Genomic DNA, 24,970 nt, shown 5'->3' with positions numbered 1-24,970 from the left:
TTTCACATTGGGTGACTCAACTCAAGGATCACATTACTAAGAACCATGGATGACAATTTTTCTTTGTTTCCTTCCTCTGACAAGGAAATTCACTCCCCCAGAAAGGCCACAAACACTCCCACTTACATTTGTCTTGTGTATTCATTCTCACAGATTTGGTACTTTGGGTGCTTTAGTAAGTTTCATCAGAAATGTCATCTAACTGTTTGCCGTATCAGCATATCTGGGTTACCCATATGTGGTTGTCCCATCAACACTCTTTTTGCACACAGGTGGGATATGCAATCTCCCCCTATTTTTAGGTACCGGAAGTTTGTAGCTCTTTTCTGGATGTATCAAGTTTCAGCCACAGTTACTGGAAATGCAAATGACACAGATCTGTGCCTTTTCCCTTTAGCCTTAGTTTTCCAGCCTTGAAAACCTGATTCATACTGTTATTTTTAAGAGTATAGCTAATTAACAGAGTGGCGTCTGTGAAGCTGCAAAATGTAGGACAAAAAGCCCAACCTCTGCTCTCTCTCTCTTTTGATGAGCAGCAACTTTTCTGATTTCTAGCACCTTCTTTTCACTGAAGTGATGACGCATCCTCTGCGTTGGGGGTATGCTTGTTTACTGTTTATTGCTCACTTTTGATTCATCACTAAGCGTGTTTGAAGTTCTTTTCCAAGCAGAATGGGCACTTTTTCTCTTCCGTTTAACAAAAGCTGTATCTTCATCTTTCTCTTGCTGTTTTTTTTCTTCCAATAGAACCAGTTAAACATTAACAGCCAGGAAAAAGTAATTTATTTATTAGGTATACACTTCAGAATGAATTACCCCTAAATCCCATATAATTATAAGATGGAAGCACTTTAAATGAATTCCACACAATAAAACAAAGTGAACCAATAAAAAAAAATACACAAACAAAGGAACCAGATGAACTGTGCAAAGTCAGGTGGAGAAAACACGTTTGTAAATAGCTTCTGATTATGGGCTTAAACAGAATTGAGTCCTGAGCCCAAAGAAGCCTTTCAAACTAGTTATAGGCAATTTTTCAATGGATAATAGCACTGAGAATATTTTTGCATTTGTAAGGAGGTACCCTTAGATAAACAAACCCCAAACCCTTGCAAAGGAGGAGCAAAGAACACCAGAGAGAACAAAATCTGATTGTGGGTGGTATTAAAGCACTCCATAAATGATGATTGATGGTGTGAATAAGCTAAGAATGGGAGCAGACTCAGCAGGACACACACAAGTCCTTAACTATGTGTCCTTGAACTTGCACTGTTTCTCTTTGGGTCTCTCTGCAAACTCAGGGATGACCCTGAGCCCTGAGCAGGACTTCTTAGAAGGACAACTGACATAGAAGACCTTCCAATTCAGTCTTCTCTGAGCTCCATATCCATACCACACACCTGAGCTAATCCACTCACCTCTCAGGGACCCTAGCTGTCTCTTGTGTGAGGTGTGGATTAATACGGAGAGAGCGCTTTGCAAACCCAGTGCTCAGAACATTACGATGACCAAAGCCTGGAGGGGACTCACCTTCCCGGGTGAGGCAGAGGAAGTTTGCTCATCCACACAACATGACAAATTCTCTTTGGCCATTCCCTGAAGATGCTGTGAATGAGACAGGCAGTGGGACAAAATAAATAAGAGAAATTAGAACTAATCTCGCCATCCTGACACCATAATATTGGCCATTCATGAGATCAGCATGAGTTTGCCTTACCCCACCTAAGAGGGCCAAGTTTTTGGCATTTTGTATATAAAGGGATTCTGTCCAAGCCATGTGGAAAGTTTGCATTGATACCAAAGGAAATGTGTCACCTCTAGGGGAGTTGTGTTTTTGCTGTCTCCAGTCTTCAGGTTCTGCTTCAAGCCTCATTTTTGGTTCCCCAACAGCTGTCAGAACCACGCCGCCACCACAAACTGTCCCCTCTAGTCAGAGGGACAGGGTCTAGCAAATAATAATAATAATAATAAACAACACTGAATTAAGTTGGAATCTCGGTTCCCCAAGAAGTGTTTGTCAGCAGAGTTATATCCCAATTACTTGAAAGAGTGTGTTTACACATGCTCCTGGAGTTGGGGTGCAGTTACATCCTGAAGACTCCATTATGAATGGAAAATATTGCAAAATGGAGATGCATCTAAGGAGTAGGCATTTAGCCTGGCAGTTACAATGCTGCTTAGGGCTCCCATGACCCATGTGGCATATCAGGATGCCTGGGTTCAACTCTCGGCTGCTGGCTCCTGCTTCCTGATACCACAGACGCTGGAAGGAAGTAACGGTGCTTCAAGCACTTGGGTTCTTGCTTTAATAGGTAGGATGCTGGGATTGAGTTTCTGGCCCACACCTCTGGCCCTAGCCCAGTCCTGACTTTAATAAGCATTTGGGGGAATAAATCAGTAAACATCTCTGTCTCATTTTGTGTCTCTGAGCTTTTAAAATATTTCCAAATGCATGTACTAAATCTAAACTAATGAGCAACATAGCTTAGTCTAGCCTAAGTTAAACATGTTATAGTCAAACAGAATCTTCTAATGCAAAACCTGTTTTATAAGAAAATGTTAAATGCCTTATATACAGACACAGATGTGCATTTTGATTATGAGATATAAAAACATGAAATGCAATATTCAAAAATACCCTTGGACATGCAACAAACTGAAGGGTAAAGGCTGGCTGAGAGCTGTGTTCCCTGCCGTTGCACAATACCAACAGAGAGGATCAGAAGGTATAGTGCCAGCCTGGGGGAAAGACCCAAATCCAGAGTGCAAAGGTCAGGGGCAGGTGGACATTGTTCTGCAGGTTAAGTTGTGCTTGGGCTGTCTGCCTTCCATCTAGGGTTGCCTGGGATCAAGTCCAGCCTCTGCTTCCAATCAAACTTCTGCTAATGTGTGTCCTGGGAAATACTTAATGATGGTTCAAGTACCTGGGACTCTGTGACCCTCATGGGAGACCAGAATGGGGTTCCAGGTACCTCGCTTCAGCATGGCTCAGCCATAGATGCTGGGGACATTTGGGGACTGGACCAGTAGATGGACAGTCTCTTTGTGTCCATTCCCCCACCTTGTTTTTCCTTTCAAGTAAATAAATAATCCAAAGTTCAATTGCTGCTAAATGTATATCAATTCCACACCATCATAAAATCAACAAATCACTAAGTAAAGCCATTGTCAAAGCTAAATACTTACTCATTGTTGATCTTAAATTCACATTTAATAGACAACCTAGACAATGATAAGGCAACCCTAACCCAACCGCTGGGCCAAATCTAGAAGGTTCTTTTGCTTCTTCAGGAAGAAGCATGAGTTTTGTTCCCCTCAGAGGTCCACATTGAGAAATGGAAGAGCAAAGGAAAGGCAGGGATATTCTTGGAGTAGGGACAGAACGTGGCTGGTCACTTGGGGATCTGACTTCTGACGTCCTCTGTAAGTCACCACCAGAACAGGCCTTAGCCGTATCTGAAGACTCACCTGCTGAAGTGCAGGTCACAGGTCTGCCTGGAAGAGGCTGACCACACGTGTGCTGATGTTTCCCACCTGCACACTGGCCCAACCCTCTCTTCTTTAGTGAGATGCACAGATGGCCCTTCAGAGAGCCAGTGTTCCTTTCAGATACTTATCTCAAGATTGGCTCATCATATTACAGAACTCCTTGGCAACCAAGTAAAGCTGATGTTTGAATTAGATAAACATGTTCTGTATTTTAGATATTTTTCCTACTTTTTCAGTGTAGGTGAATGTTTGATTTTAATTTTCTATTATTTTTAGGATAAGAAATAATAATCTTCTGAAGATATTTTTACATTTTCAGGTAAGCCCTGTCTAAATCTTGTCAAAATAATGGTTGTTATTTCTGCTCTGATTTGTATCTGGTACATTTTGATTTAGCCACTGCATCATCTGAACATTTGTTCATAAATTGAGGCTGTGATATTATAAAATGCCATTTCAAAGATGAATTACGAAGTGTTATATGGAAAACTGTTTTTGAGTGAATTATCTAGTTCTCCCATTTGCCAAATATCAATTTAGGGTCATAAACATGATTACGCAGAGGAAAGCATCTCAAGAACCCTTCTCTGCGATGCTGATTAGCTGATAAATAAAGCCACCATGAAAACATCACACATGTAGGAAAACTGCAAATCATATTGGATGTTTAAGCAGGAACAATGTTATTTTTCATAAAATTTGGGCTGGGCAAAATGAGGTCATTTACTTGTCAAAATGCTATAGGAAAGTTCCATGATACTAAGGTTAATATTTCTGTAATCCCATTTCAAAGCTATCTCAAGCTCTGTGTAAATGTTTTAAATTCGTTGGTAAGTTATAAGCATGTTGAGTAAGAACATATGGTATAATAATATCTAAAAGGGCACTTTACCTATATTCTTTCATGTTCTCCTGGCAACTTTGCAAGGTAAGTATGCTTGCTTCATTTTATAGATAAGGGAACTAAGACTATGAGATGTTGAATACACTGTGCCGGGAATGGCCGTGGCTAAGACATGAACCTTTGCCCTGCTGGCGCCAAATGCATACAACTCTATTGCTGTCAGCAGGAGCACTGCACCAACATAATTAGATAAGGTGGAAAGTATAAACTTTCAGGCCTGGCATGACAGCCTATTGGCTAAAATCTTCACTTTGCCCCAGGATCCGATATGGGCACTGGTTTGTGTCCCAGCTGCTCCGCTTTCATTCCAGCTTCCTACCTGTGGCCTGGGAAAGAGACAGAGGATGGCCCAAAGATTTGGGACTCTCCACCTATGTGGGAGTCCTGGAAGAAGCTCTTGGCTCCTGGATTCAAATAAGCTCAGCCCTGGACTATAGGATCCTTTAGGCAAAGAAATCGGCAGACAGTAGATCTCTCCCTCTCTGGCTGTCCCTCCCACTCTCTGTGTCATGATGCATTTCAAATGAATAAGTGCATCTTTTCAAAAACAATCAATAAAAAATGAAGATGGGATCAGCATTTGGCCTAGCAGTTAACCTGCCAGTTAGGACACACATGTCTGTCGTCAGTGTGTCTCGGTTCAGAACCCGGCTCCAACTCTTAATTTTACCTTCTGGCTAATGCAGACCCTGGGAGGGGGCAACAGGTGGTTGTGTGTATGACTGGGTTCCTGCCACCCCCATGGGAATCCTAGATGGGGCGCTAAGCTCCCAGCTTCATCCTGGACCAGGCCCCCGCTGCTCCGGCACTTGGGGTATGAAACAGCAATTAGGAGTCTTCCTATCTTTCTCTCCTCTTAAATAACTAAATAATTGTAAAGATTTACATACTTAAAAGATAGCAGCACAGAGAAAGATATTTTCCATCCTCTGATATACTCCCATGATGACCAGGGGCTAGGGCAGACTGAAACCAGGAGCCTGGAAGCCCCTCTGGGTTTCCCTTGTGCACTGCAGGGGCCCAAGCACCTGCGCCATCTTCTGCTACCTCCCCAGGCTCATTTGCAGGAAGCTGGATCAGAAGCAGAGCATTTGGGGTTTGAATTGCAGTTAAGGTTAAAAGGGGCTTAACCTGCTGTGTCCCAAAAACCTTTTTCTAATAAAGACAGAAAAGAAAGATAATTTCAGAGAATTGATCTTTTTGGACTCATAAATTACTTTAGGTGAATCCTAAATTCAACTCTGAGTATCCCATCAGCCAAGTACAAGTTGAGTTAACCTATTTCTTTCAAACTTAAAAGATTAATAAATAAGCTCTTCGCAAAGACAATCTTCTTCTTTCCATGACTTGACAGAAGAATTTTTTACCTCATTTCTCTTTGAAGAAATGCTAGCTAGAGGCTGGCATTGTGGTACAGCAGGTCCAGCAGCCACCTGCACTGCGCACATCCCATGGGAGTGCTGGTTTGAGACACTAATGAAATTTTTGGCTCCTGGTTCCCAGCTTCTGGCTTCAGTCTGGCCCAGCCCTAGCTATTGTGACCATCTGAGGAGCAAATCGGCATTTGGAAGATCTTTCTGTTTCTCACTGTTTCTCTGAAACTGCCTTTCAACCCAATCAATCTTGAGAAGAAGAAAAAGAAGAGGTGGGTGACAAGGAGGAAAAGGAAGAAAAAGAAGAAAGAAGACGAGGGTGGAAAGAGGAGAAGGAGGAGGAGGAAGGGGAAGAAGAGGGAGGAGAAATGGCAGTTAATGTGACAAATATTGGCTCACTTTTATCTTTGATTTTGTAGAACTACAGCTTTGCATGAGCCAATTCGAGTTGAGGCTGAACTGCTCCTAAGGTTGTCAGCCACCATCGTTTGAAAGCAAAGAGATTTTGGCATACGTTGACATGCGATGTGCATGGATGTTGGTTATATAAACCATCTTTGTTTGCAGAAGGATTAACATTAAATTGAAATTCATTAAGGACATTTACGTAGCAGGCTGCTGTCTGGACGCAGGTCAGCAGCTTTCCCTTTGTGGGAAACTACTTCCAGCTTTGTGAACAGGTGGTAACCTTAGCTGCAATTCCTCAACTCTGCTGTTGCAGCATCAAAGTAGCCAGCAACTGGACATGAGTGAACGAGTGTGGCTGTGTTAGGAAACTTCATTTACAGAAGCTGACAGCGAGCCAGATCTCACCGATGGGCCCTGTTGGCTGGTCCCCATTCTGAAATAATAAACGATAGAGCTTTGAAGAGTATCTCTGCCTCTTTCTGTCTCAAACACTCGACTTGCAAATGAGTCTTGTATATCACAAGTCACTTTGGGAGGAATCCTTCAGTGTGTTCACGGATTCTCTTCAATTGCTTCTTTAGCGTCTTATTCTATAATCAAAAGCAAGAAGCAGGGTTGAGGGTGGGAAGATGGGAGGCCACAGCACACAGATGGCAGGGCTGGGTCCTCTCTTGTAACCATGGGGGCTCTAGGAAATGGGGGATCCAGCTGCATCCCTACCACATTCAGCCAGGAGAAGGGGTGCCTTTTTCTAATTCTTCCCCCCAAAGAGACATCTTTTTCTCGTTTGTCTACAGGGAGGGGTGCCTTGTTTCAATTCCTATAAGGGTGTGGTATGTACTAGTAGAAGCCCTATGGAAACCTAGGGACCTGACTCATTTCTGTGGGCTGCAGCTCAAAAAAACAATCCTCGCATGGTTCTCTAATAAAAAATTAATTTAAAACCATAAGGCTTGGCGCCATCTTTTAGGAAGAAGATTCTTTAGGCCTGAAAAGCATTAAGAGTAGCTGCTAACAATTGCCTGCTGCAAGTGGAACATCGTAAGATTGTGTTTACCCCCTCAGATTATGGTTTTAATAAGCTATCATAGGCATTTGAAAGTCCTAGCCCTCTGGAATATGTAGGGAGCTGTATAATTTAGATAATGGGACATTGCTTTCAAGGGAATCAAATGCAGACTGCGGATGGCAAATGATGTGAGGAACTTTGGATTAGCTATATTGCTATTCTGGCAAGATTTTGTCATTAAATGGTGATCAGTTGTGCAATAACTGTGCTTACACTGTACCCATTGTTCATATGACATTAAAAAAAATCCTGTGTTGCAATTTGTCAACAAGGATGCTGCCATAGAGTTGTTTTGTTTATGGGCTTAGTTTTACTATTTTAATTAGTACAAATCCTCATCGAAATTAAAACAACAGTGAAGGACGTAAAGGAAAAACTGAAGTCTCCTGTGTGTTCTGGCTTTTGAGCAATGCTACAAAAGAAGTGCCCTGAGTCAATGCTATAAAAATACACCCTCTTATATTTTCTTCTAGTAGTTTTCTTGTTTAATTTTTCTATATACATCTCCAAGTTGATTGGAAGGTAGTTCTGAATATGTTGTGACATTGGGACTGGTCTTTTCCATATACATTGCTAACTGTATGCTTCCCAGAATTCTCTATAGTGTCATACAGATTATTAAAAAGCTGCTAATCTCAGGTGGAGAGTTAATCAGCACTGCCCTCTTCTTTACCAAAGACATTCATACATGAAATTGGAACTTTTTCTTTTTTTTTTCTGGTAAAGATGTATTCATTTTCATTTGGGAGCAGATTTACAGAAAGGAGAGACAGGGAAAGATCTTCCACCCAATGGTTCACTCCCCAGATGCTCACAATAGCTGGAGCTGAGCTGATCCAAAGCCAGGAGCCTCCTTCAGTTCTCCCTCAGGGTAGCAGTGTCCCAAGGCTCTGGGCCATCTCTCCACTGCTTTGCTAGGCCACAAACAGGGAACTGGATGGAAAGTGGAGCCACTGGATAGAAACCAGTGGGGCCACTGGTGCTTGGAGATGGAGGACTAGCTAGCTGATCTGTTACACCAGCTCCCAAACTAGATACTTTTTAAGACTCTACATACATGTACACAGTAAATACAATGACTATTACCGTAGCTTGGGACCCTGCCTGATTTGTGTAAAGAGGCCAACAATCATACCCATTACCGTGTTTGTGTGATCATTCACAGTAAAAGAAAAACAAGCCAATGTCCTACCATTATTTTAAAAGTAATTTGAGGGCTCTGCTAGCTTTCAAGGCATGTATTAGCAGGAAGCTGGAGTCAAGAGCGGGAGCCAGGACAGGGACCAGGCATTCTGATATGGGATGTGGATGTTTTAAGTAGCATCTTAACTGCCAGGCCAAGTGCCACCCCTGCTCCATTTGATTTAATTAAATATATACCCATATATCCTTTACATGTTAGAAACTATGATAGCAATCCCATACACCTTGCAAATTCTCTGTTAACATTTTCTTCAACTCATTTCATTTTTATACCTTTCATCATGAAACTGCAAAAACAGAATCCAATATTGTCCCTGCCACCGAATACTTATGTAACAATTCCCTGGAGAAGAAAGAAAAAACACCTGTAAAGGGGGTGATGTCAGCAAGGGATATTTTGGGGCAATAACAACCTTGGATATCGACGCTGAGGGACTGAAACAAGTTGATGGGGTTGCATTGCATCTTTAGCAGCTAGAATGCATGGGAGAGATCATAAATCAGTTGAATCATTGCAACAAAATTGAATATTGTGTGGAGAGATTAACAGAACTACCCAGAAATTGAGAGACGTGTCCACCCGTTGCTAGGAATGGTAATGAGAATATCATAAATGAATAGCTCTGTGTCGTCCTTGAAGTATCATTACCTGTTGTTCAGAAAGGCACTTTCCCACTTGTATTTTTCCGTAATGCAATACATTTGTTTGCATCCTCATTCAGTGAAATTGTTTGAAATATGTCATAAATGTTCTTTAGTTTCGGTTGAAAACAACAATGTTCCAGCATTCAAAAGAGACTTTTAAGAATCACTGATGCTTTAAAATCTACCCTTTGCAAGAACGTGGAGTGGGAAATCAGTGAACCCACTCTCACTCTGAAATGAAGATGAATATTTATTAAAAAGATCGACTACTGCTACCTAAAAACGTCAATACAAATATATCAAAAATTGAATAACAATTAAATATACATTAGACTTTGATCATGTTTTCATTCAATATCTTCCTTTGCACAAACGATTTAATATTTAATGTAGAAGAATGAAATCTTGGGACCACAGTGCAACAGAAGTCCTGAATAACAAAGTAAAACTGGCTGCCAGGGTCCATTTATTTTGAGCGATTTGAATGGCATGATCTGAAGCCAGCAACAGCTCGCTATCCACACCTGTCACTCTCACAGAATGTCCTTTTTGGGTGATGTATAGAGCCATAGGTGTATTCTTCAGAAATTTTGCAGACATCAAGAGAGTAGCAAGTACTGGTGAAAAGGTGGGGTCATAGGAACAGCATTGTGGCAGAGTGGGTTAAGACCACCTCCTGCGATGCTGGCATCCTGTTAGGATCACCAGTTTACATCCTGGCTACTCCCGTCTAGCTTCCTGCGAATGGCCTGGGAAAAGTATCAAAACATGACCTACAGGTTTTGGCCCCTACTACCCATGTGGGAGACCCAGGTGAAGCTCCTGGCTCCTGGCTTTAACCTGGCCCAGCACTGGCCATAGTGGCCACCTGGGGAGTGAACCAACAGATGAATGATCTATCTGTCTGCATGTGTAGTGTGTTTCCTTCTCGGTAACTCTGGCTTCCAAAATAAATAAGAAAATATTGAAAAGAAAAGGAAAAAAAAAACTTGGGGAGACACTCCTAGGCTCTATGTTAAGGGATACTCAGTGAAACTGATTGGAAAGCAATTGCACAAAACCCAATTAAAAGTGCACATACCATCTGATTATATAATTGACCTTGGGAAAGAAACTCCCATGCATATGCACAAAGAAATGTGCCCAGCTTTGTAGGGAAATCAGGAAACCAGCTCAGATGCCACCAACCAAAGGGCACTAAACGAGCCATGCCCTCCATGAGATATTTCAAAGATGTTAAACTGAACAAAGTAGGTTTGATGCCCTGATAGGGACCCACCTTGGAAACCTGATGGTGGCTGTCAAATCAAATTGCAGACAAGCAGAATGTGACACCATCTACCCAAATGTTAGACATCCCAGATGAGAGCCACAGCCTATTCCCTCTCATTTCATTTGTACTTTTAATGTTCCATAAGAAAGCTCAAGAAATACTTCGTGTTGCTTGGTCTTGCACAAATATTTTATGATACAGAAGTGAGAGGCAGGTTTGCCTCAGTGCAACTCTGAGACAGGAGGCAAAGAAATACACAAGGAGATTGACTGCCTCTTTGCTCTGCTTGGGGAGAAAAATTCATCTGAAGCAAATATGGCAAAATACGAAGCCTTCCATACTTTCCTGCATGTTGGCAGAAGTTGTTTTCCAAAAAATGAAGATCAGAAGGGGGAGGCAAAATCAAACATGAAATGGTTGAAAATCGTCTTAAAACCAAAAATCATCTGCTCCATGAGTTAGTCAATGACCGATTGTTCACCCCACCCACTTTTGCCGCTTGTGGAGTGGGGATGGGGGAGGGAAGATGTCTCTGGGAAAGAAAGGCAGAGGTTGGAAGCCTCCAGGCCCTCTTGACAACATGCCAACCTGAAGTGGCGCTGGAACAACCTCAAAGAACAGAAAGGGACACCAGAACTTCTGTGCTTGCAGGTTTTATGAAAGCCAAGAACATTTGGTCTTTGTTTCCTTCACCACTGTACCCAGCAAATCCCATTCAGCGGAACCTGCATTCTGTTCTAGCTGTCTCCTAGGGACTCATCATCTGGCCTGGAGTGCTGAAAACAGCAGGTTGTGGGCATTTCAAAGGCCCTTCTGAGAGCAGGTTACAACTTACCCCTCTGCAGGGGAGGCAAGCAAACTCCCAACTTCCAGGTACCAAGTACATCCTTTTGGGGGAACAACTGATTTTATTTTGTGGTAATTTCTTGTACTTCCTGGTGGTCTGCAGCCAGGCTAGCCATCTCCAGCATTGTGCTGTCTGCCAAGGTGCATATGCTATGCGCGGCAGAGACAAAGACCTGGGCAGCAAGCCAGGGAGAGGACAGACTACCTGCTGCCAGGTCACAAAGTCAGGAGGGTGGCAAGTGCAGGTTCATGTTTCAGAGCAGCAGAGTCAGCGCCCTTGGAAGCATGTGGGCCTGGCAGTACCCGCCTCGTGGGGCAGGTCCAGAAAGAGAATATCCCTGGGGTGAGTGTCTTTGCACCCCCATGTTACAGAGTAAGGAAAAGGGGGACTATGGAGAAGAAAGGCTAGGATGTGCAAGCTCCTGAGAGAGGACCTGAGTGCTTGGGACAGTTTTTCTTGCCCTTTCTGTAAAGGGATAAGACAGACCCAAGGGCTCCTAGCACCCCAGCAAGGGAACAGCTGCCGAAATCATGGAAGGGCATAACCTTGATGAAGCAGGTAAAGTGGCAGCAGAAAACACAGTATGACTCCTGGGGTCCAGGAACATAGGTCATGGAAGCAAGGCAGCTGTACCCAGCAGAAGTGGGGGGGAAGGAGGGGCTGTGGGTGCAGATCAGAGGGAAGGGGGTTCAGGGAACCACGCTTGTTCGTGGTGCAGAATGAAGGGGAAGGTGGCTTGATGACTCCCCGGTCCCCACCTGCAGCTGTAGGTGAGGCCCCTGTGGTTGACTCCATGGAGTTTCAGCTTCTCGTTGTTACCACACTAATGTGAGGACAGCTGTAGTAGACCTTGATCTGCAAGCTGCCTTACTGCCCATTCTGCTTCCATCCCTGCTTCACACACATTGCTGCTTCTCTCTCTTGTCCTCTGGTCATGCCCAAATCGGCCGGAAGCTCCTGGAGGTACTGCCCACTGCATCATACTCACAGTGACTTTCTTAAAATGCATGTCATGAGCCAGTGCTGTGGCAAAGTCAACTCTTGTAACATGAGCATCCCAGATGGACACCAGTTCAAGTCCCGGCTGTTCTACTTCCAGTCCAGCTCTCTGCTAATGCACCTGGGAAGACAGCCAGAGGATGGTCCGAGTACCAGGGCTCCTACCACCCACGTGGGAGACCTGGGAGAAGCTCCTGGCTTCATCCTGGCCTAGTCCTGATCATTAGAGTCATTTGAGGAGTGAACTAGCAGGTGGAAGATCTCTGTTTCTCCCACTCTCTCCATAATTCTGCCTTTGAAGCAAATAAGATACATTTTTCTTTTAAAAGAAGCATGTTGGATGATGTCAGACCTGTCAAATCCCTCCTGGCAGTTCATTGCTCCTGGAGCAGGTCCTGAGTCCCCCAAGTGAGCTTTCCGGGCTTTGTACAGCATCGTACCCATCCACTAGGCACTTGCACCTCAGTTCTTCCCCGTTGTACTCTCTGCTCAGCCACCCAGGTCTCCTTGTGACTCTCAAGGATGCTCCTAAGGTCTGAGCTGATGGCTGGCTTCCATTCATAGCCACACATCAATTTCTCTTTCCACTCGCTACAAAAAAAATCATAGCTCTAAACCGTAGCCTCCAGACCACACACACCCACTCCTCTCTCCTCGCCCACTCCCTGGTTTCCCATACCCTACCATGCCACCTGACTTCTTATAGTTGTTGAGTCTTTGTCTACCTCCCTCCCGCCACCAACCCCAGAACCCTGCTGGAATGTAACTAGAACCAGCACAAAGAAAGCACTCAGCAAATGTATATGAACTCTGGGAAGTACCAGATCGGTTTTGAGTGAACCCCAAAGTTGGAAGAAAATATTTTCTCAGCAAAATCACTTTCTGGTAGACATTTGGGAGTCTCTCCTCTCCCTTGGCCTCCTTTCTGCTTGCTCTTGCCATCTGCCCTCACCTCTTTCACTGCCCTCTCTGCCCTCCAGAGTCCCGGCTCCATCTTGGATGCATAGGACAAGGTCTTTCAGGCCCTCCGCAAAGCCAACAGGCTTTACTGCACTCACCTGGGGCTCCTCCCAGGGTTTTACATCCCTCTGTGGTTATGCTGTGAACATCACCTATCTATGTCCTCTGTTTTATCAAAGGCCACATTTCATAAAGAAATTATGACCAAAAAGGAGGAAAGTCCCTCTGGCCACATCCTCCTAGCTCACAGAGGCAACTGTGCCAGGCAGCACAGTGGCCAACTGTCCATAAATCTTAGGAGCCAAGTGTCACTGGCTTTCTAATCTTTGATAGAAGCCTACAGTAAGAAAATATGTAGGGGCCACCATGGCTCAACAGGCTAATCTTCTGCCTGCCAGTGCCAGTATCCCATATAGGCAACTGTTCAAGTCCAGGCTTCTCTACTTCCTGACCCAGCTCCTTGCTTATGGCCTGAGAAAACAGTGGAGGATGGCCTAAGTCCTTGGGGGTCCCCTGCACCCCTGTGGGAGACCTGGAAGAAGTTCTTGGCTCCTCTGATTTCAGATCAGTTCAGCTCTAGCCATCACAACCATTTGGGGAATGAACCAGGAGATGGAAGATCTTGGTTTCTCCTTGTCTCTATAAATCTGCTTTTCCAAATAAATAAATCTTTTTTTAAAAGAAATATTAACATTGAGATTAAGCACACATTCACATTTATAAAACAATTATCAGTGTTTAGAGTGTTACCCTCTGATACTTGCCATTCTCTTCAATTTTATTTAAGAAATTTCAGCCAGGAGAACAGGCATTGAGACACCAGCATTCCTCATTGGAGAGCCTGGGTTCGATTCCCCACTCCATCTCTTCACTCTGGCTCGGAGCCATGCAAACTCTGAGAGCTTAAGTTCCATCATGCGCATGGGAGACCTGCGTTGAGTCCTTGGCTCCATGGATTGGGCATCTGAAGGAGTTCTGGAACTGATGCCCTACAGATAGACAGCAAGAGACCATTGCATCTTACTATATCGCTTTATCATAGGAGCAGCTTCCAAAGCCTGCACGTTCATGAATGTGCTAGCACGTGACTTTCACAGTAAGAGAATTCTCTGAGTAGCCGGTTGCTCTCTCTAGCACATGCCTGCACACCTCGCCCCCCCATCACTCACCTGCCTACATTTTGTCTATTCTGGCTGTCAGAAATCAGACATGGCATTAGAAAAGTGTTTGATATAGCACCTGGTGAACTCTATGTCAATCACCGAGAGAGTGAATTATCTACACTTACAGAACAAATGTTCCAGAGCTGGACAATACATGACAAGTGTACATGCTTCCCGTCAGGGTGTGCAAAGGGAAATCAGCAGGTGGTTGTGAAAGGACAGGAAAGGCTGGAAGGCCCTGGGATTCCAGAAGCAGCTAGTCTGTGCCAGACATCCTCACATGCATGTCCACCAGCATGTTCTGGAAGCTAGAAGAGGCTGTGATTCTCACTATACAAGTGTGAAAAACTTAGCCTTGATGGAGTTCATTAAATGGAACAAAATGTCCCTGGTCACTTTTTAGCTCCAGTGCTGTCTGTTCAGTGGCATTGATGACCTTGTAGCTTGTAGAATCCAAGAACCAGTATGAGCTTAACCTAGGGGATAATGATTGAGAAAGCTTTAGATACATACTATAAAATACTATGCAGCTAGTTAAAATAATAGCTTTGGGATCAGTGTGATGGCTCAACAGGCTAATCCTCCCCCATGCAAGCACCAGCATTTCACATGGGCACCTTTTTGTGTCCTAGCTGCTTTGCTTTTGATTTAGCTCCCTGCTTAAGGCCTAGGAAGGAAGTGGATGGTGACCTAGCTTTTTGGTGGTTCCCTGCACCCACGTGGGAGACACAGAGGAGCCTCCCGGCTTTAATCAGCTCAGTTTTGGTTACTGCAGCCATTTGGTGAGTTAACCAGCAGATGGATGGAAGATCTTTTTCTCTGTGTCTCTCCTCCTCTATGTAAATCTCCTGTTCATGTATAGATGTGTCTTTGTAAAAAAAAAAAAAAAAAAAAAAAAGATAGCTTCAGACTTCATCTTGAAGTGAGACTGGATCCTGCAGTCACCTGTCAGCTTCCAAGGAGGTGACATTTAGTTGGTTATTCAAGACAACAGATTTTCCATCCTAGAGGCATAGCTCAGTGTGCCTGTAACTTCACAGAAAAGACCTCCAAGCTGCTGAACACCTGTGCACCTTCCTCAAAGCATAGATTGGCCATGTTTTGTCATCTCAGCAAGGCTGAGCAGGTCCCCCGAACGCTGGCTGAGATGCCTGCAGCTATGCAGAGCCTGCCAAATGCAACCTCGAGGTGTGCAAATGGCAGCTCGCAACAGCTCAGTTGAGAAACGGTGTTTAGCGTTCTAGTGGCTACTGAGGTAGGAGCTGGCTTTGTACAGAGAGGTCACAGGCAAGCATGTCAGCATTGGCTACGACATTTGACAATCAGTCTTGAACATCTGATTGTATCTGATTATTTTAGTGTTCATGGGCAATGTGCGATCACATTGCTATGTTAATCAGGATGTATCAAAAAACAAATGAAATTTTTTAAATGCCTTGGGTCTAAAGTTACTCAGAAAACCCAGTGGGAGAAAGATATGCATGATATAGCCCAATTTTTTAAGAAGAAAGGAAAATGCTTACAAGGTGTTCATAGGAGGTTGGTAGAAAAAAATGCAGAAAAATAATAAGTCATTAATTGTAGTTATTTAGAGAAATGAGCCTATAGGAATGATCAAGGAAATGGAGAGGGCTAAATAATCAGGTTTCTGCTTAAATAATCTCATTTGTTTCCCAAAGTACCGTTTTTGAACTTTTTTTTTTAATGCCTTTATTTAAAAGGCAGAGTTAGAGAGGAAGAAAAAAAGGAGAAAGCTGCTGTTCACTGCTTCACTCCGAAAAGGATTACCCTGGCCATGCCAGGCGAACGCCAGGGGCCAGGAACTCCCCCTAGCTCTTCTCCTGAGTGCAGGGGCCCAAGCACTCGGGCCATCCTCTGCTGTTTCCCAGGGGCATTAGCAGGGAGCTGGACCTGAAGCAAAACAGCTAGGACTCCAAGCAGGGCTTACTAATCCCAGCTTCATCCCCTGTGCCACAGCATTGGGCCTAAAGTCTCCCAGATTTAAAAATCTGACAGAGGCGCAGGTGTGTTGCATGCAGCGGTTAGGATGCTGCTTGGGACACCTGCATCCCATCTCCAGGTGCTTGGATTCCAGGCCCGCCTCCACTTCTAAGTCCGTCTTCCTGCTCACGTTTACCCTGGGAGGCAGCAGGGTCCCTGCCACCCACCTAGACGAATTCTTGGCTCTTGGCTACAGCCTGGCCCTGCCCCTGCTATTATGGATGTTTAGGGAAGTGAATCAGCAAATGGTAGATCTCCTTCTCCTCTTTCTCTCTCCATCTGCCTTTCAAGTGCATGAATGAATAAATAAATAAATAAATCAAACAAAGAACATCTAGACCAATAGGAGAAATTTCCTTTCTTCCAGTTCAGCTATAAGTGACCCTCCCAAGGTCACCTCGGCTGAAAGGAGCAGCATTGCACGCTCTTGACCCCCAAAGCCGCAGCTGCCTCTCCTGGGTCAAGTCTGTGACAATCCACCCGCTTGAGATTCTCCCTGGGTGAACCCACACAGTGAGGAACAGAACAATGCCATGTAAGATAACACGGTGCAAATGATTGTTGTTCCTGCAGTGTTTAATGCAAATTTAAGCATGCGAATCAGGTATCACAATAACTGCTGGAGAAATGTGATGCTGGCAGTATTTGGCAATAAAATAATAATCACTGTGTGTATCTCTGATGAGATGAGATTTAATCCATTTGCACTCCTAATTGTCTGCCACACTGCGTTAGAGACAGATACTGCTATTGTCTGCCGCTCAGAAATATGAAATTCAAAGCAATATGTCCAATGTCTCGGGATAAGCTAGCTTAATGAAGCAGCAAATTAGACCTTTCTATCTCTTTATTTAACATCCAGCTCCATGAACGTTTCAGAGTTCATTACAAAGGTGCAAAATGTAAAGGAATACTGCTAAATTCATTTCTGATTAGAACTAATCATTTTGAAAAAGGCTTGTCATATTTTTAGAGGGAGCTATTATTTATTATTGAATTTATATGGCTTTGGATGATAAACGTTCAATCTTTTCTCATTTCTGTGATTAACAGTTTTGAATTTTGCAATACAGTCACATACACAAGAAAAGCTAACCATGTAAAGAAATGAATGTGTCCCCCTCAAAACACAGAAATGACATTCAGAAAGACAATGGCAATTTTTTCTTTGTGACTTGTGACAATGGTTGTTGCCAACGAGAAGGAAGAAGGGATTTTGTCTTGGAAGACATTTGGTAATTTTGGGGTGTCACAGCTAAAGTACGGGGTGCTACTGGTAGGCTACCACCAAGAATTATCCAGCCCTGAGTATTAAGGGTGCTGGGATTAAGGAACCCCGACCCCGTGTGAATGTGTCTCATTGAAAGAATACTCCATTTCATTCAATGTTTTCTAAAGTGAGATCACTTCCCTTCTTGTCACACAGGCTCAGAGCAAGGCCAGCTAAAGGCTTGGATCTAGCGCCACTAGTTTCATCCCAATAGCTACAGCAACGATGATTTTAGCATCTGCAATAAAGATGATAGACCTGAGTGCTAAGAGGGACCCCTTAAACACAGATTATAGGAAGGACTTTAATTTGTCCAAGCATTTACATTATCTTCAAAGAGACGTCGTTCCCATTTTAACAACATGCATCTAATAGGTTTCAAGTTGCCCGCATATTGGTGCAAGGCGTTTAGAGGAAATCTGTTTGGGATATTGGTGTGGATGAGAAGCGTCAGCAGTGCAAGAGTCTGCAATGCTGATGTCATCATGACTGCAGCTACATCAGCCAGATGTGTGGCCGGGGCCGGCAGCGGGAAGATCAAAGTTCTGATTCACTTGGACTTGTATTTGTGTGGAACATGATTTGTAGCCTGATAGGAGGTAGAACTCCCACATTTAGGAGGGGGAAAAAAAAGCTCAATGTTGCAGAATTTCTTTTATAGTACCATAGATTTAGTATAGCTCTTGTTTTAATCTACCTCTCATGCGCAGTCGTTAAAAATCTGATTGAATTGATACAATTTAACTTGATACTTTCAGGAACTCTATGATAGCAGTGATCAAACTTTTCACAGGCTTCATTTGATTATAGAAAACCCAATCGTTATAACAATTCAGTGAAAAAGAATGAAAGAAATGGAAATCTTTCTCATCCAGAAAATTCATATATCATAGAATAAAAAGATTGAAATATCAGCTTATTTCTTTGGAGCTAGGGTGTTCTAAACAAAACCTAGCTAAACATATATAATGTGTTCATAGATTCTTCTATCTCATTAAATAGACTTAATTAAATATTTTATATAATGTGGAAAATGTTTTTAACAGTTTTATAAGTTATAATAATGATAGGTTTATGCATGATGATTATCAGACATTTTTATCACATCAGCTCCATGACTCAGCCATTGTACTGCTGTCTAAAACTATGATGAGGCACCAGTGTTGTGGCATAACTGGTAAAGCAGCCACTTATAGTGCTGGCATCCCTTATGGGCACTGGGTCATGTCCCAACTGCTCCACTTCTGATCCAGCTCCTTGCTAATGGCCTGGGAAAGCAGCAAGGATGCCCCTGCACTCACATGGGAGACTTGGAGGAAGCTCCTGCCTCCTGCCCTAGAGATTCCCACCATCTGATAAGTGAACCAATGCATGCAGGTTCTCTTTCTCTCTTTCTAATTATGGTTTTCAAACAAATAAATAAATCTTAAAAAAACAAAATCATTTGCGATCCCTATAAGCTCTATCAGAATGCCTCAGTATGAATCCCAGCACAGCTGTCCATTCTGGCTTCCTGCTAATGTGCACCCTGGGAAGCAGCAGGCAATGACCCCAGTACGTGGGTCCCTGCCACGCCACGAGAAACCAGGAAGGAGTCCCTGACCCCTGCCTCCAGCCCAGCCCAAGCCTGGCAGCTGAGGGCATTGGAGGATAAATCAGCAGATAGAAGGTGTCTCTCGCCCTCTTTCTTTCTAGTTTTCAATAAACAAAATTAATTAAGCATTTGGAAAATAATGAACCAGATCTTGGTGTTACACACTACTCAATCTAGAGGCCTTGTTAAGTAATTAATAATACAGGTGGTACTCAGATATAGCAAAATCTGTGACTGGTACCCAAAAGGTACCAGTCTTGGAGCAGTCCTTCAAAGCAATAATTCTGATTTTTTTTTAATTCTTTATTTTATGATACAGTTTAGTAGGTTTTGGGGTTTTCCCTTCTCCTTCTCCCACCCCATTATTCTCCTTTCCAGTCTTTCACTAGGTGTCTTCCAAGTGCGCTCAGAAATCCATCATACTGCCATTGAGATGTCTCCCAACAATGGAGGGGCTTATCTTTTGCTTCACTGTGAGACAATCCCTGAATTAAAAGTACAAGGATATATTTCTCTGTGTTTCTGCCTATGGACATATTATGGAGCACTGGAGTGAACAAAGTAACAAGGATGGAGGCAGAATGACCCCAGTACATGTCATTACATTGGCTTTTATCATCTATCATAGCTAGTGTTCAGTGGGTCCTTTCATATGATGCTTGCTACAAGCCAGGGTGTTGTAAGGATATTGCCTGTATGTTGTTGTCTTAAACTCATTTAATCCACACCAGAACTCCATATAACCAGCCACGGCTCCCACACTGTGAAGCTGAGATTTGTACCTTCAACTAGGCGATACTGCATCTCTTGTGACAGAGTAGCATGTCCTCCATCAAGTGGTTTTACATTTCTACAAGGGCCACTGGGCATTGGGAGTTCAACATGGTGGTGTGAAATTAGCCAAGGTTTTCAGGTTGTGTTTTGAAGGGACCAGATCTCTTTTGCACTGGTTGAAAGGAAGAAGTGCTTTAAGATGGATTTTCAAAATCTTTCCTCCATAATACACACACTGATATGCATATTATGGAATCAGCCAGTCCAGTGAAGCAGTTCCCAGGCTATGGTTGGATGTTACTTGTGCCTTCAAAAGTGCGTGGGTGACAATGCTGAGAGGCAGATCCTGGTGGTAAGTCTTCAGACCAACGGGAGGTATGCTTTCAGTGGGGTTAAGACAGTTCTTGAATGACTATTGGAGAGAGAGTGTGTGTCTGGAGCCAGAGCCAATCTCGCCCAGCATTCCTGCTTCCCATCTGACCCTGTCATTGGTGCCTCTTACATGTGTTCCTGGTTGCCATCCACCAAGACATGCCACAGCTGAAAGTGTCCTCACGGGGGCTGAGTTGTGCCAGTGCCATGCCTTTGAGCCTCCGGAATGGAGAGTTATACACACTTCTTTTCTCTATAAAGCTGGAATATCTCAGACTTTTTTTATATAGCAACAAAACACCTGAGAAAGGCAACCAATAAAAAAAAATTGATCATTGAATAAAACTATTCTGACAGTTCATCAGAGCATTTAAAGCAGTCTGTCTGTGGGCCACCAGGGGCAGACTCAAATTTGCTCCCACTCACAATTTTTTTTGCATGTCCAGAGCTGAAGGGTTCAGAAGGGTTTAGTGAGACTATTTTTACAACGTGTTCCACTCGGTAACTGGTTTAGCCTCAGCTGGTGATATGTGTCTTCTTCGTTATCAACAATAACAACACCTTAATTTGATAGCACACTTCTAACTTTACAAAGGATGGTCAAGTTCATTTACCCACTGATCTCAGTTGTATTGCTGTTTGATCTCCCACTAATGACCCAGTAACACAGGCTGACACATTAGGAAGCAGGATGTGTTCAAAAGTCTTTTCAATGTCCCTTTAGTGCTAAGCAGAGTTCAGAATGATGAAGAAATGATCTTAAGAAAGTGCTGGTATCTGAAATAACATATTTAGTCCCCAAGACACAAAACCTCTATATGACAACAAATGAACAGAGAACATTTGAGGATGTAAAAACATTTTTTAAAATTCACACTCTAAATACAAAACCCCAAACCAACTAGAAATAATTGAAGAGCTTTGTTACTCTCTGTCTGTGAATCTAGGTAACTGAGAGTTTACTATGCTGAAATGTCTACCCCCAAAATACTGGAAAAGGATGAAGAGCGTGGAGTGGGACTTGGGCGTCACCTTTGAAAGGACCATGCTGTGTCGGGCTATAGAAACATCTTGCAATGGTTTACAAAAAACATTTCTGCACTCGCCATAATAAGAGAATAATAGCTATGTCAGCAAACCCTTCAACTACAAAACTCGCTAAATGGTGTTTAAAACAGCGGGGGAGCATTTGTCTATAGGTTGTGTATTACTATTTTGAATTGTAGCACATAAGATTATATGGCACATTTTAACATCCTGTGACAAAAGAAGGCAACAACTCTTCAAATATATGAGGCTCTAAACTTATATTTAGATATTTCACTATATAAGGAGGCAAGTTTGCAAAATGAGATGATTAGAAGGGCTGTGCTTGTGCTATTTTGGAGGGTAAACCAAGGAAGTAAGTCTTTTTCAAGTAGAATTTCCATCTTAAGAATCAAACTTGAAGATATATTAGTCAATGGAAGGTGCATCGGAATAGAATATATACCAGATTATTCTCTCACATTTAAAAGAGAAAACACATTATAAAACGACTATAAACAGTATGTCTCTATACCAGAATCATTTCTTACAGCAAGGATTTTTTTTATGTCTGTTATCCAAAAAATGCTGTCTATAATTAGCATTTGTTTATATCAGGTATGAAATCTGTCTATAATAAGTCAAAATCACAGTTGGTTTTGTGTCTTCCTATTCAGCTATTCCTGTTCTAAACTTGGTGTTGTACAAATTGGAAATTGGTTTTTTAATCAGTGAGCTCAAAGCAATTAATATAGTCACTGCTTAGGACCCCAAAAATGATGTCTCCCTCCTCTGTATCTTCTGTGAGCTCTTTATTTGCCGTAGGATAAGCAAAGAGTGTCCTTGGAGCAGACGCCCAGCTTTACAGCTTTACAGAGCACCAGGACATTGTAGCACAGTTGAAGGGAATCCTGGTGTTGTTGATGGAGACTCCCTTGGACTGATGTGAATCCTCTCAGATTTGCATAAACTGCTAAAATTAACACAACTGAATGCAGTTACCTCAAGAATACAAGTTCTTCTCTGACCTTGGGCTTTCTCTCTCTGACTTTACAATGGACAGACACTTTCACCCCAGGGTTCAGGCATCCCATGGAACTGGTCAGATCTGACATTCCAAATGGCTCACCCTGGTCCAGGTAGCCATTTCCTCAGTCCATGCTCTGTGCCCACAGACGGTTCTGTGTGGTCCACTTAGCAAGGGATCTAGAATAGCTTGGGAAGGACCTACCCATAGGTCCACAGGTAATGCTAGATTTTTATCAAAAGAGCTGAAGCTTTTCATAACTGCCACACTATGCATGAATAATTGATTCTATACCTACTCTTCCATAACAACAATCGCGACTTCATTTGGTATGTTTCATTGTCTGTTTAGAGATATTTACTCTCTGTGAGTGAATTACAAGTTCCTGGCTTATCAAAGTCAGGATTAGCCACGTGACTTGCCCTGGTCTACAAAGGCTGGTGAGAATGATGACTGTCCCTTTGGAGCAGCCCCTTAAGATCCAGCACACACTTCAGCAGTTGTTCTGTTCCCTCTGACATCATAGCAGCCATGTTACTATTTAATGTAATTATCACCGTGATTACATTTTAATCCTCTGTCATTTTTCTATCCTCCTAACCACGTTGTGTTCCTCTATTTTACATGATCTGGTTTCTCTGTGGTTATGTTGTGGGTTCTGTTAGATTCTTGTAAAGATCGTTGCTGGCATTCTTTTAACAGGCAACTGACTTGCACAGACTCAAATTGGGAATTTCACATTGCTGTGAAAGGCATCCACTCACATCTCAACTCCGTTCTCTTAGCTTTGAGTCTTCCCCAGGTGTGCATCATCCAAGAGTCAGAGATGTGGAAAGCTGACACAGACACTGGGTCTCCTCTGCTCTGGCCCTGTTCATTCCTGAATTCTTGTTTTACTTTAATGGCAATGGTGGCTTCCCCAGAACGTCTGGTTGTTTAAGCCAAAAACAAAGCTGATTTTCTAATGGAGTTTTTGTCCATGCATGGTACACTGCCTCTGATTTCAGAATGAATCCATGAAAATGGGAAGTTCTTGCTCTGATGACACCTCTGCTAAGTTTTGACTACTTTCCCAGGTTGGCTTGCTTGTTTCAATCCCCAGAGCATTTTGCTTAGAGTTCAGGGTTGTTACTGCCAGTGTATTAGAAATCTCTCCTGCCATGCTGGGGGTTATTCTACAGAGCCAGTTCTCAGCTTTTTATTTAAGGAAAATCAAGCGTGGTTGGAGTATACTTGTACACTTGTGTCTGCTGCCTATTTTACCCTGAGCTGACTAGTTAGCCACTGAGAACATTCGAGAATACTACTATTTGCCATTTAACACCTAGATTCGAGAAACCTATTCCAGAGCACGTGAATTTCTCGTAACTGGTGATTCTGTGAGTTTTGCTTTTCTACACTATCAATATCCTTTACATGATATCCATTCCTTCCTCATCTCCAGGGGCACTATGAAGAACAATGTTCTAGAACAATGTTCCTGCAAAGTAAGAGACATTCATTGTTCTATGTCTGTAAATAACACTCATTGAAGCCACAAGGTTCAGGTTCGGGGGGGCGGGCATTCTAGTGCAGCAGGTTAAGCAACTGCTTGGGACATGTGCAAGCTGTATTGGAGTGTCTGGTTCAAGTCTTCGCTCTGCTGCTTCCAGTCCAGCTTCCTGCTGGTGCATATGGGAAGGCAGGAAATGGCAGCCCAAGTACTTGGGTTCCCACCACCCACATGGAAGACCTGATGGAGCCCTTGGCTCCTGAGTTTGGCCTGGCATGCTCTGACAATTGAGGGCATTTGTGGAGTGAATTACCGATGGTTTATCTACTAACCACCTGAATTCAGTCCAGTCAAAGACATTACTTCAATCAGAGAACCAATGACCCCTTGTCTCCCAATCCACTAACCACTTTTAATTCTTTCCTGGTGTCACTGCTTGGTAGCATCTGAAGCTCCACTCAGTCCTGTTTCCTTGAAGAATGCCCCTGCCCTGGGGTACTCTCTTGGCCATGCTTTCTCAAGCGACCCTTGAGCATCCTATTGTTTGAGCCTTCCATGCCCTACACACTGGCACCTATCCACAGCCATACTTGCTTTAGTAAGTACTGCAGGGACTCAGAAATCTACATCCCCAGCTGAGACATTGTTCCCCAACTCCAGCTACTCTTACTGACTGCTTAGGGCACTTTTACTTGAAATGCCTCAGGCTGCTGAAATATGATGTGTGCAATGTTGAATTCACCATCCTGCTTCCTTCCATCTCCAACCTCTTCCTATCTAGCCTTTGCCCACCTTGGCAAGTTGCACTGTTGTCTGCCTCCTCAGCTGCCAGAGCCAGAAAGCTGCATGCCATCTTCTGTTCCCTTACCCTACCACCCCGCCACCCCCAAAAAACTCCTAAGGACAATTGGAGTGACTTTTTTTTTTATGTCTGCTCAGATCCATCTGACTGACTTCACCCCAATTCCCACGTCCTTATACCAAGCTGCAGTGGAACCAACACTTCCTAAGTGGCCCTCCACACTGTAGCCAGGAGTACAGTGCTCAGTTCCTTCCTTGACTGGGGCTGCCTGAGGCCTGA

General features: G+C 43.3%; 1 long non-coding RNA gene across 2 annotated transcripts in view; it reads right to left on the bottom strand.

Annotated features, from left to right (window-relative positions):
• Positions 1 to 526: 526 nt before the first annotated feature.
• LOC121165847 overlaps positions 527 to 24,970 on the bottom strand; it is a 28,687-nt gene continuing 4,243 nt past the window's right edge. The window contains exon 3 of one of the 2 annotated variants that reach the window (XR_005885327.1): positions 527 to 1,605. This is a non-coding gene — a long non-coding RNA (uncharacterized LOC121165847). Of the gene's footprint in view, positions 1,606 to 13,901; positions 14,810 to 24,970 lie in introns of those variants that run through there. The other variant, XR_005885326.1, reaches the window with a different exon arrangement.

The sequence above is a fragment of the Ochotona curzoniae genome, unplaced genomic scaffold (genome assembly GCF_017591425.1).
Source record: "Ochotona curzoniae isolate NIBS_2020 unplaced genomic scaffold, NIBS_Ocur_1.0 contig_908, whole genome shotgun sequence".
NCBI lineage: Eukaryota > Metazoa > Chordata > Mammalia > Lagomorpha > Ochotonidae > Ochotona > Ochotona curzoniae.
The sequence above is the reverse complement of the archived record's forward strand: the minus strand, read 5'-3'. Positions and strand labels throughout refer to the sequence as shown.